This window comes from Moschus berezovskii, chromosome 5 (genome assembly GCF_049115385.1).
Source record: "Moschus berezovskii isolate FMDL1 chromosome 5, NW_MosBer_1.0, whole genome shotgun sequence".
Taxonomy (NCBI): domain Eukaryota; kingdom Metazoa; phylum Chordata; class Mammalia; order Artiodactyla; family Moschidae; genus Moschus; species Moschus berezovskii.
Window position 1 is genome coordinate 58,223,344 of NC_142464.1, and position 13,203 is coordinate 58,236,546.

General features: G+C 35.5%; 2 pseudogenes; one reads left to right on the top strand and one right to left on the bottom strand.

Moving 5' to 3' along the window:
- Positions 1-337: 337 nt before the first annotated feature.
- LOC129562219 (U6 spliceosomal RNA) lies at positions 338-436 on the top strand (annotated as a pseudogene).
- An 8,095-nt stretch (positions 437-8,531) lies between these two features.
- Positions 8,532-9,477, bottom strand: LOC148777835 (monocarboxylate transporter 1 pseudogene; annotated as a pseudogene).
- Between the last annotated feature and the right edge of the window lie 3,726 nt (positions 9,478-13,203).

The following is a 13,203-nucleotide window of genomic DNA, read 5'->3' on the forward strand; positions in this document are numbered from 1 at the left end:
AATATCTGTGGGGCAATGATTGCTTAGATGTTAGGAGAAGACAGCAATGGCAACAACATTTTGGAATTTATCATCATTCTATCTAAAATGCATTTATTTTCCTTGAGCTTACTGAATACATGAAAAAGAAAAACATGTCTATGAGAGAAGCTTTAGAGTTCAAATTTTATTATAAAATCTAAAAATTAATTTAATTACCCAAATCCACTCAATACTATAAATTGGTTCTCTTAGGTGAGTGGAACAATGCATGGAAAGTTGCATTATCAATGGGACATTATGGCATTTTTCCATAGGATGGCCACATTCAGATTCTTCATAAAAAGAAAACATTCTAGTGCTCGCTTTGGTAGCATATGTGCTAAAATTGCAACAATACAGGAAAAAATTAGCATGACTCCTGCATATGCCAATTTGTGAAGCATTCCATATTTTTTATAAAAAAAAGGTTTATAATTTCAGGCATATTAGTAATTGTCTGTAATTTGAGAAAGAAGCATTGCCTATATTGCACAGTTTGACCATTTGCCTAAGCACCCTAGTCAATCAGGAGAGTGAACATAATGGTTGATGCAATGAATTGACAAGCTGAGTGACTAAAGTAACCAAATAATATAATTCATCTAATGTGAAATATGTGCAATCTAACTACTGAAAAATTCATTAATTCCACTATGTTTCATTCTCTGGGAAGTCTCTGATCTCCTCTAATCTGCAAAATAGCACCTTCAAAAACTAAATAGGCTGCTGCTGCTGCTGCTGCTGCCGCTATGTCGCTTCAGTCATGTCCGACTCTGTGCGACCCCATAGACGCTACATGCATCATATTGTTGGAAAACTCAAATGCCTAAACGCATTGTCAAAACAAACACATGCTTATGGAGAATTAAAACTGATGAATCTAGCTTCTGGCATCTTTCTATGCTGAAAACTAGGAAAACCTCCAAAGAGACAGGAAAACATGTTATGGGTTAATGATACAGGATTAATAATTTTCCTTGCACAAAGACTGTCTTTTAAATACTGGAGAGCAGAAAGACAGAGTTTCCAAGTCAAGAGGTTTTTATATACAAGTGCCATTGTGCAGGACCTTATGGGGACTTCCCAGAAACAATACGCCCGCCATATCCCCTCTTATCCTATGTCTTCCACCTGCCTCTTATCTGCTGAAAAACTTTAGACTCTTAGGCCTTTCCCAGGTTCCAAGAAGTAAATATAATCAGAGAAATAAGAAAATGTAAAAAAAAAAAAAAAAAAGGAAAACAGTCAAAGAAGACAAAATAATAATAGTTTAGCCATTAAACAAATTCAAAGACATTTCGACCTTCCTCAGGAGCTATAGATGATATTATGAAAGATAGCTTTTGAGCTGTTTCACAGGTACTGAAACCCTCACCAGATGGAAGAAGTTAACTATAGCTGCCCACAAGTATGTAGACCCCAGATAAGTCGGAATCAGAAGGTTGATGATGTTGACTTCTTGCACCCTGCAACTCTCCTCCCCATCTGACACCCTAGCTTTAGAGACCTTTCCCTGAAAGTAATCTGGGAGTTTGGGCCTTTTAAACACCAGCCACTTGGACTCCTTCTTGGTGCCCTGCAATTAATGCTGCACTTTGCTTCAGCACAACCCAGTGTCAGTAGATTGGCTTTATAATGTGCGTGGGTAATCAAACCCAAGTTTGGTTAGGTAAAACAAGGAGTGTGGATGTATCACTAGATAGCCTCATTAGTATTAACTTTCAGTTCAGTTCAGTTCAGACGCTCAATCTTGTCTGACAGGTAAATATCCACATACAGTCTGCAGCCCAGTGGAAAGCACAGAGGCTTTGGGGCTAACAGAGCCTGTAATCACATTTCAAACAATTTTATTGCATATGACTCCACAGTAAATTCTGTGTGATATAAAGGTATGAGACATGAGACAGGCAATTCATACTCAAAATACATAAGTGACTTGCCAATGACCACATAAGTAATAAACATTAGAGCCAGGTTTAGTATTCACATTTTTAAATTCTTAATTCATTGCCCATTTCTATTACACAATGTTAAATCTTACATGTTACAGTTATAAATGAAAGTGTCAAATAAAATAAGCTCCATCCCCCAAACATAAGCCACTATGGAGAACAATATGGAGATTCCTTAAAAAATTTAAAAGAGAGCAACCACAAGATTCAATAATTCCACTCCTGGGCATATATCCAGAGAAAACCATAATTTTAAAATATGCATGCACCCCAGTGTTCATTGAAGCACTGCTTACAATAGTCAAGACATAGAAGTATCCTAAATGTCCATTGATACATGAATGGGTAAAGAGCAATGGAATATTACTCAGCCATTAAAAAGAATATGCTAACATGAAATAATGCCATTTGCAGAATGGAGAGTATCATACTAAATGATGTAAGTCAGACAAAGACAAATTTTCACGTGCTATCACTTATACATAAAATATTTTAAAAATTACAGAAATGAACTTATTTGTAAAACAAAAACAGACTCACAGACTTAGAGAATGAATGTGTGGTTACCAGTGGGGAAAGGTGGGGGGAGGAATAGATAAGGAGTTTGACATTGATATGCACATACTTCTATGTTTAAAATAGATAGCCAACAAAGACCTACTGTAAAATAAAATAAAATAAAGTGGTATATTATAAAAGATAGAATAAAAATATAGAAACTATATCACTGAAATTTATATTTATTTCAATAAACATTTTTAATACAAGACCAAGGTTAAAACACTTAGAACATTCTATTATTCTACTGAAACATTCTATTACTTGTAAATATATGATCAAGCTCATCCACTCCTAAGAGTCTTTTTAGAGTTTTTATACCTATTTCCAAATGATTTTTACAATCATTGTCCAGTTGTTTACATTCATTGTCCAATCATTTTAAAACCTTGTCCAGTTTTAAAATGGTTGGTTTTTCAGTTAAGTTAGTCATGTAACTGCATGTTTAAGAACAAATTATTGGTTGTTATTATTAATTTTACTGTTTATATATTCAAATTTGTAAATTGAACTTTTCTTTTTATAAATTCATTCCTTTTGATTCACTTAGTTTAACACTGTCATATTTTTCTATCTCTGAATTTAATTTATAATCATTTTATTTGATAATTTAAACATTAAAGTTATAAAACAATTTTGAAGATAAAAATATCATATTTCCTAATCTCCCCCTTAAGTAACTCTTATTCAGTATTTTCTTCTCTTTCATGGCCTACATGTTTTTGAAGAGGACCAGTCAATTATATTGTAAAATGTCCCTCAGTTTTAGATTGTCTGACGTCTTCTTATTATTAGGTTAATGCTGTGCTTCTTGCAGCAGGGATACCATAGAAGTAATGCTGTGTTCTTCTCAGCATATCATTATAGGGGAAACAAGATAACAGTATATGATATTACTGAGAGTGTTAACTTTAATTACTTCATCAAGATAGTATCTGCTGGGTTTCTCCATTATAAAGTTGCACATTTTTTCTTTTAATTAATAAATATGTTAGGATATATTACTTGAAGACAATGCAAATATCCTGTTCATTTTCAAAATTTGGTCCACCAGTTTTAATATCTATTGAAGGATCCTCCCTACAACATTTCCTGTTGTGTTCTTTTCCTCTAGCCTTTTTTTTCTCTATTCTTTCTATATTCTAATTATTAAGTAAAGAAGAGATATCCCTTCTCTTTCATTTACTTATGTGTTCAACTTTCAGCTTATATTATTAAGTGCACATGGACATTTATTTTATTCTGTGCTTTTTGATACTAAATTATTGTTGTATTCTTCAAAATGTTCTAGGTTTAACCATAAAGAACTATTTCAAAGTGCTTCCTATGATCTTTTGATATGTACCCCTCTTCCTGTAAGCACTTTCTTACTTTCTGGCACCATACAGTGCTCCAGATGCACTTCTATTTCCTATGTAGCCTGGAATCAATAATTTCTTGAATAAGGCCTTGTTCCTCTTATTCAACAATGATATTTATAAACTGATACCTTGTATTTAGAAACATGCCTAACAAAGTGTCCTTGTTTCCAGGCCTTTCCAGAACTTGGAAAACATAAATATATTTTCTGAATATGGATGGCTGTCTAGATAGATTTTTATCCATACTTATACATATCTTTAGACAGAATATGTTTAATTTTCATCAAACACCACAAAGTTCATCCTAAGAAAGTGAAAAATCTGCTTCTAATTATTCACAAAGCATTTACTTATTTGTACTATAAAATCCCATGGATGGAGGAGCCTGGAAGGCTGCAGTTCATAGTGTTGCTGAGGGTTGGACATAACTGAGATACCTCACTTTCACTTTTCACTTTCATACATTGGAAAAGGACATGGCAACCCACTCCAGTGTTCTTGCCTGGAGAATCCCAGGGATGGGGGAGCCTGGTGGGCTGCCCTCTGTGGGGTCACACAGAATCAGACACAACTAAAGCTACTTAGCAGCAGCAGCAGCAGTAGCTGCTGAGGGGCAAGGCGAGAAGCTAGTTCCTGATCAAGTTTCCTTCAAATTCAGCTGGACAGCATGATAACCCCAGATCACATTTTTTATTATTGTACAATATTTGTGAATGGTTATTTTTGTCTTTAGTCTTTCGGTATCCAGGTAGAATACTATTTTCCAACATAACATTGATTATTCTGTTTTTCTCTACATCTTTCAAGATAGTATATCATTCATATTTTGTCCATGTGGCCTCAGATGTTACATTTAACTACCTTAATGTCTTCTCACATATTGCTTGATTTTTCATAGCTACAGAGTATGCCTTGTCAGTTAGTTCAGTTGCTCAATCGTGTCCGACTCTTTGTGACCCCATGGAGTGCAGCACACCAGTCCTCCTTGTCCATTGCCTACTCCCGGAGTTTACTCAAACTCATGTCCATTGAATCAGTGATGCCATCCAACCATCTCATCCTCTGCCGTCCCCGTCTCCTCCCACCTTCAATCTTTCCCAGCATCAGGGTCTTTTCAAATGAGTCAGCTCTTTGAATCAGGTGGCCAAAGTATTGGAGTTTCAGCTTCAGCATCAGTTCTTCCAATGAATATTCAGAACTGATTTCCTTTAGGATGCACTGGTTGGATTTCTTTGCAGTCCAAGGGACTCTCAAGAGTCTTTTCCAACACCACAGTTCAAAAGCATCAATTTTTGGTGCTCAACTTTCTTTATAGCCCAACTCTCACATCCATACATGACCACTGGGAAAACCATAGCCTTGACTAGATGGACCTTTGTTGACAAAGCAATGTCTCTGCTTTTTAATATGCTATCTAGATTGGTCATAAGTTTCCTTCCAAGGAGTAAGCGTCTTTTAATTTCATGGCTGCAGTCACCATCTGTAGTGATTTTGGAGCCCCCCAAAATAAAGTCTGCCACTCTTTCCCCTGTTTCCCCATCTATTTTCCATGAAGTGATGGGACCAGATGCCATGATCTTAGTTTTCTGAATGTTGAGTTTTAAGCCAACTTTTTCACTCTCCTCTTTCACTTTCATCAAAAAGATTTTAGTTCTTCTTCACTTTCTGTATATCTGAGGTTGTTGATATTTCTTCCAGCAATCTGGATTCCAGCTTGTGCTTCTTCCAGCCCGGTGTTTCTCATTATGTACTCTGCATATAAGTTAAATAAGCAGGGTGACAATATACAACCTTGACGTACTCCTTTTCCTATTTGAAACCAGTCTGTTGTTCCATGTCCAGTTCTAACTGTTGCTTCCTGACCTGTATACAGGTTTCTCAAGAAGCAGGTCAGGTAGTCTGGTATTCCTGTCTCTTAAAGAATTTTCCACTGTTTGTTGTGATCCACACAGTCAAAGTCTTTAGCATAGTCAATAAAGCAGAAGTAGATATTTTTCTGGAACTCTCTTGCTTTTTCGATGATCCAATGTATGTTGACAATTTGATTTCTGGTTCCTCTGCTTTTTCTAAAACCAGCTTGAACATCTGGAATTTCATGGTTCACATACTGTTGAAGCATGGCTTGGAGAATTTTGTGCATTCCCTTACTAGCATGTGAGATGAGTTAAATTGTGGGTAGTTTGAGCATTCTTTGGTATTGCCTTTCTTTGGGATTGAAATGAAAACTGACCTTTTCCAGTCCTGTGGCCACTGCTGAGTTTCCAAATTTGCTGGCATACTGAGTGCAGCACTTTCACAGCATCATCTTTCAGGATTTGAAATAGCTCAACTGGAATTCCATAACTTCTACTAGCTTTGTTCTCAGTGATGCTTCTTAAGGCCCTTGTACAAATGTGAATTTATGTTTGTAGAAGAAATGGATGTGTATATGGATCAATAAAAAATTTTTTCAAGAAAGTTTCTCTGTCTGGTCTCTCAGATCATTTCCCTGCTTTGATCATTATCAGATGTGGCTTGTCATATTCTTTCAACATTTTTCATCATGTAACTGCTCAGTGTTTGGGTGCATTTATGTATGTGAGAGAGAGAGAGAGAGAGAGAGTGAGAGAAAAATAAACACAGAGATAAAGTCAGAGACCAAGACATAGATCAGAAGGTCACAAGAAATGATGGGATAAGAAATACTTCAGATTGTGGTGTTTTCCTCATTGATTCATCCTCTGGCCTAGTGCCTCCAGATTCTGTTTACTGCCTGCTTCTTGAGACCATTTAAAGCTTTCTCAGATACCATACCAGTTTATTTGTCCTCTCATAGGGTCACACTCCTGAGAGAATTTCTTTTTACTAGGTTCCTGGCCCTGTTGTCCATATTGAACTTCCTACTAACATTAATAAAATATATTTCTAAAACTAAATTATAAATATTCAACAACTTCAGTTGCTAGAAGAGAGTCGAAAGTATAAAATTCTGGCTGAGTAGCAAGATTAATTTTGCTACTTCATGGCTTCGATATACAAAGTTTGCCTGGAGAATAAGAATTTAGATTCAGCAATACTAATATGAAGAGAGTGAGGTAATTGCCTTAGGCATAAAATTTAAAGAAGAAACAAAAATACTCAGTAATTTATGTAAGATATTTTAATGCAATTTCATTGAATGTTCCATTTGCCTCAGGCTCAAATACGGTTTACCAGATTATAGTTGCGGATCTTGCCTGAATCTAAAATGTTGATATTTTGTTCATTAATCATTTGCATTAATTTTCATTTTAAAATATGTATTATATAATATTCATCTTGATTACTGAGTTGTGGGATACATTCTTAAATGTTCCTGAGGTAACTTCCTACCCACCTCACTCATGTCACTGTAACCAGCCCTGCTTAGTCTCCATTTTTATCAGAAATCAAGATAGTAAATGTTGCCCCAGAGTATATATAGTGGTGTCTGTGTGTAAACATATACATATAAAATGAAAGAGGAATAATATCAGCAAAAACCAAAATAAAAATTTTATCTCCTAACAATGTATACTTTCTAAAAGAAAATGTCAGAGTATCAAATATTCACAAAATATTTCAGCTAATACTTCCCACAACAGCAAATAGCAAAATCACAATATCTCAAATAAAACAATGAATGTAAAAGAAACTTTATTAGGCTGTTGTAACTTAGTTGACAGAAACATATGAGAATTCTATTATAGAAGTGAAGACATTAATTATAGATTTCTTGTCAGGACTGATGAATGCATGTCTAACCAAGATATATAAGAAGGGCTCTGCACTAGCCACATTCTTTCACCCTATCAAGCTGGGATTTCATATTGTTTTACATTATTAAATACAAAAAGAATACACATTCCCAATGCCTTAATTTCTAAATCTCACTTTAAATACTACTAGGTATTTTGATATCTCAAGTGTCTTATGATTAATATATTTCTCTGGTGCAGTAAATTAAGAAATTAATACTGACCCATTCTGGTGCTTAATGTCCCAGCTTCCCTATTCACAATGCAACAGTATTGCCTAAAATAAAGATATATTTATTTTACTAAATTGGTTGCCTAAAATTATCTAGAGAGAGGAGAAAAAAGAAAAAAAATTGCTTATGATTCTGTTGTCAAACTCATCTCATACAGCTGGAATAGCATTTACTCTTGAGTTTCAAATCATCCAATATTCAAGACCCCTGGTTCCAATTTAGAAATGAATAAAACCCAAAGTGACATTAAAATATATCTATATTTCCCAAATTACCTCTAAAAGGCAGTATTTTAATATTGGCATTACCTGACACCAGAACATCACAGAAGTTTCCAAATGAGTAAGCTCCAATTTTTGCTTAACAACTACTGAGTTAGTAAAAATTGAAGCAGCTATTTTAGAATGCTAGCCTTAGTCACTCAGCCATGTCTGACTCTCTGTGACCATCCAATGGAATATAGCCCACCAGGCTCCTCTGTCTATGGGATTCTCCAGGTAAGAATACTGGAGTGGGTTGCCATTCCCTTCTCCAAGGGATCTTTCCAATTCAGGGATCAAACCTGGGTCTCCTGCATTGCAGAAAGATTCTTTACCGTCTGAGTCACCATAGAAGCCCACTTTATTTTATTTATTTATTTATTTTTTGCCTCAAAGCAGTTATTTTTATTTGTAATGGAACACTGAAAATGGATGAGTTAAGCAGAATAGTTTTAATAGTTAAGGCTCCCTAAAGACTAAAACTTAAGGCACATATTATAATCTTCATGACACTGTTAAAAGCAAAGATTTAAACAAAGAAACAAACACACAAACTGACTTCCTTTTCTCATTCTTTCTCAACCACTCCCTTTCCAAGGCTAGGCATTTTTAATCCAGGCTACTGGTAAGGAGTGAAACAAAAATTCCATCAATAAACCCCTGGTATGAGTCCCACAGAAATGTCCAGTATTTGCATTGAGCACCACTGGTAGATCACAGGCCAATAGAATATTTTGGGTCATGAGCTGCACCATTTACCCTTCAGTCCCACAGGTTCAAACTGGACTCTCTGCCTCTTTGGGGTCTCCTTCTGTGGCTTTATGCTCTGGAGATTCTGCTGCATCGGTGACTTCTTTTGGCTTCTCAGCAACATCTACATTGGTCTCCTCGTCTTTACCTTCATTTTTCTGCTGCTTCTCAGCTTTCTGTTCTTTTTCAAGAAGTCCGTAATTGATGCCCATGCCAATGAAAAGATAGATGCCTGCGACAATAAGGATTATGCCACATGCCCAGTATGTGTATTTGTAGTCTCCATATATGTCATTGAGACGACCTAAAACTGGTGGCCCCAGGAGTACAGGACAGCACTCAACAATGGTCACCAATCCCACAGCACTGGAGAATCTCTGGGGTCCAACAAGGTCCATCAGTGTTTCAAATAGTACTGAGCTGAGCCACCCAAAAGCAAATCCAAAGAATCCCGCGTAGATACAGAGCTCTACATAGGTAGAGGTTAAAGGTGCTGCCAGATGACACAGTCCATTTGCAATAATAGATGCAGCAAAAAAATACTGAACTCGAGGTCTTATCCATTTTGTGTTGGCTACAAGTCCCATAGAAGCCCACTTTATAATGCTAGAATCTAGTCAAATACTTTAGCCAGTGACAGGGAAGTGCTAGATGAAGAAAGACTCATATATTTCAGTGAATTCTGAAATTCCTTGTGTAGCTCAGTTCAGTTCAGTTCAGTTCAGTCACTCAGTCGTGTCCGACTCTCCGCAACCCCATGAATCACAGCACGCCAGGCCTCCCTGTCCATCACCAACTCCCGGAGTACACTCAAACTCATGTCCACAGAGTCGGTGATGCCATCCAGCTTGTGTAGCTACTATTCCCTAATTCTCATCTCCTCATCCCCTATCCCTGTGAGTGAGGCCTAATATGCTTTCCTAGGTCTGGGGAGGAAAATAGAAACCTTCTTCTCCAAAAAGTTGCCTTTTCCTCTGTGATCTCTGGTACTGATTGCTGAAGAGCAAGCACAGAGGTTGGCCATTGATTTTAAACACACAGGCTATTGATGAAATGAAATTTAAAGAGGTAGACTTTTAATTTTCTCTCTTTTATTCAAGCCAGGCATTTAAGGAAATTTCCATCAGGTTGGCTGTTAATTGAGAGAATAATGGAATAGAGACATTAGTGATCACATACAACAAGGAACACAATCTTTGTAAAAAGAGTCTAGAAAATTCACTGAACAAACTGATGACTGCAACCTTCATCAGGTAACAGCAGTATTCCTAGGTGAGAGAGAGGATGTGATGCTCAGAAATGCCTCACTAAAATATTCAAAATGTCCAGTTCTAAACAAAAAGTTATAAAGCATACAAAGAAATATGGATATATGGCCTAATCATAACAAAGATTAATTGATAGTAACTCTCCATGAAGAAGCTGTTGGTGGTTTTGATTGTTAAGCTGACAAAAAGCTAAAATGAGAAAGAGAAAAATGCAAAGAGGAAAGAAGGGGGATGGAAGAAAGGAAGGAACAGAAGCAGAGAGGGAGGGAGGGAAGAATATGAGGCACTAACTTCAGTTGCAATAAAAAGGTATATTCGAGTATGCTTGTGGTTAGAATATGGTCTGGTAGTGAAAATATATTGCTTTTATTCCTAGCTTTGCTGTTTACTCTGCCCTTGGCTTTCTCTACCTTGAACAGAGCTTGTGATGTCTTTAAAGGACTTTGATCTCATTTGAGAAAGATGATGGAGGAGGCATCATTTTCCTCAGTTCTAGTAGACACTTGACAGCAAGAGCTATCAATTTCTCATATGAAGTATTGGAGTATCCTTTCCTGGAAATCTGAACAATTGACTGGTCAAATCATAAGAAAATATTGTAAGAAAAATGGAAAGAAACAGTTTTGTGCCTTTGGGAAATAGATCGACAGCAGTGGCAGACGGAGGTTTATTATATTCTTTGTTTTAGTAGAGCTACAATTTTTAACACACTTTTTTTTTAAAGAATGTGTATCCCATTTTAAAATAATTTGAAAGAACCAGCATCTGTTACTTTCCTCAGAAATCCATCTTTCCAAATTTATAGCTCGTGCTGTGATTTTTTTTTTTTTTCTTCATGAACAGCCACTTTCTTTAGATTCTTGTAAGCCTTTATGAACAACACCAATTTAATTTCTTTGGGGTTCTGATCTAAATTTTCTTTCTTCTGTGCTGCACTGGATACTACAATTTCAATTTTAAGTTCTACAATGTGTATGTGTGTGTGTGTTCAAATGTATTACATCACAATTCCTACACATTTTATGGTGCCAAATATTTATAAAATCAAATCAAATGGCTTGTGTATTTTAACATATATTCAAACATCATACATTAAAAGGAAAATTATATAATGTTATGAGACATACTCAGTATTATGGAGATAAATTTGACATTTCTTTTAGCTCAAACAAACTGGTATGTCTGTTTTGGGAAAATCAGAACCTTACTTCAGATTATCTGTGCATATATTAACAGAAGAAAATTCTCAAAATTTCCTTCATATTTATTATTCTACAATAATATTACTGCTTCCATGAATAGCTTCTCTTAATTAAATTTCAACATAATCAAATATTAAACCTGTGAGGTTTTGGAAAAATGATGTATTTATTTGGAAATATTTCATAAGTAGTGATATAAAAATCCTTGTGTGATACCTGTTAAAGATGCTTAATGTCTCTTAATCTTTTGAGTTTATGTGATTTTTAAATACTTTTCTTACCTATTGTTTTAAATGAAAAAGTATTTTGGTTTAAAAATAATCATTTAAAGAGTTTCTAAAATAAACTAATTATACCTTCTTTTATGAAAGAATCATAAAGTCTTCACAGTTTTATATTTAAATGATCAGTATTTGAATGCTGTGCCATTGACTTTACCTATGAAAGAAAAATTTGTTTTTATAACAATAAATACTGTATTTCTAAATTATTACTTATTCAAATTTAATATATCATTTTCAATCACAAGCTAAATTTAACATGTATGAACTTAAATATGACTAGTAGAAACAATTTAAAAGCAGTAGAACAAAAGGGTAGACTTTTAAAATATCATTTCTATGTGTTAGAGCATGAATATATCAAATACACAGTTATTTTTATATTTACAATACATCAATTTAGGAATATTTCTTGACCATGCAATGGTTAACTTTATGAGTCACCCTGGAGGGTGTTTTGGGATGAGATTAACATTTAAGTTAGTACATTTTGGGTAAAGCAGATTGCCCTTCATAATGTGGGTGGGCCTCATTCAATCGAATGAAAGCTTGAGTAAAACAAAAAGGTCTGCTTTCCAGAGCAGATGAGTTCTCCAGTAGGCCACCTTCAGATTTTCAGACTTCTTCATCTATACCATTAAATCTCTAGAGTTCCCAGTCTGTTTGCCCACACTGAAGACTGTGGACTTAACTAGCCTGCTTAATTATGTAACCAAACTTCTTATAATCTTTCTCTGTATGTTTACATCCATACATACTACTGGCTGGAGAACCCTGATTAATTCAAGTTTTGACTGTATCACTATTTTAAGTGCTATTTGAGACTTTTAGAAGGTTGGTCAGGAACAGATCTGGTGAACATCAATCATGCCTGTGCTTTGAACTATGGTATATTCTATTGCACTTTTTTTTTTTAAATAAACATTCTTGTGATTAGATGCATATCTGCAGAAAGAATCTAAGTTACTGACAGAAATATATAGCAACCGAAGTAGACCAATTTCAGCTGCATTTACAATCCTTCTTAGCATTGAGTGGAATGTCTCCTCCCAGCGGTCTGCCCACTACTTTGCTCCTTTAGATGTTATACCCATCCGTCCCCTGAGTCAGCAGAACTCTCTGCTAACCAAAAAGCTTCACAGGCCCCTCTTGTGAAGAAGAGGAGAAAATGATAGGAGAAACCCTCTTCTCTACTCTTGAATGTGCCACCTCTTGACTCCCAGTGTGCAGAGTTCACATTTTGACTGCCTTTGAATATATTTCACCTCATCGGGAGCTTCGTCTGTGATATTAAGTCAGATGGATTGGTACAAGTTAAAGTGTAAAAACTCATAATGTTTTACTTTTTGTAGCAACAGTCCTCTTTATTCTCTGATTCTAAAACACTTCCCTTTGGTGGGAAAAGGGGACTTCTGAGACATAAATATCCAAGTGCACATACAGCCAAATTTTACATGTTAAGAGAGATGTTCCTTGATTCTTAGTAACTAAAATTCATCTTCCTCTTTCACATTTGATGCATTCTGCTTTATTTTTCTTCCTAGAACTCACAAGTCTTTGAC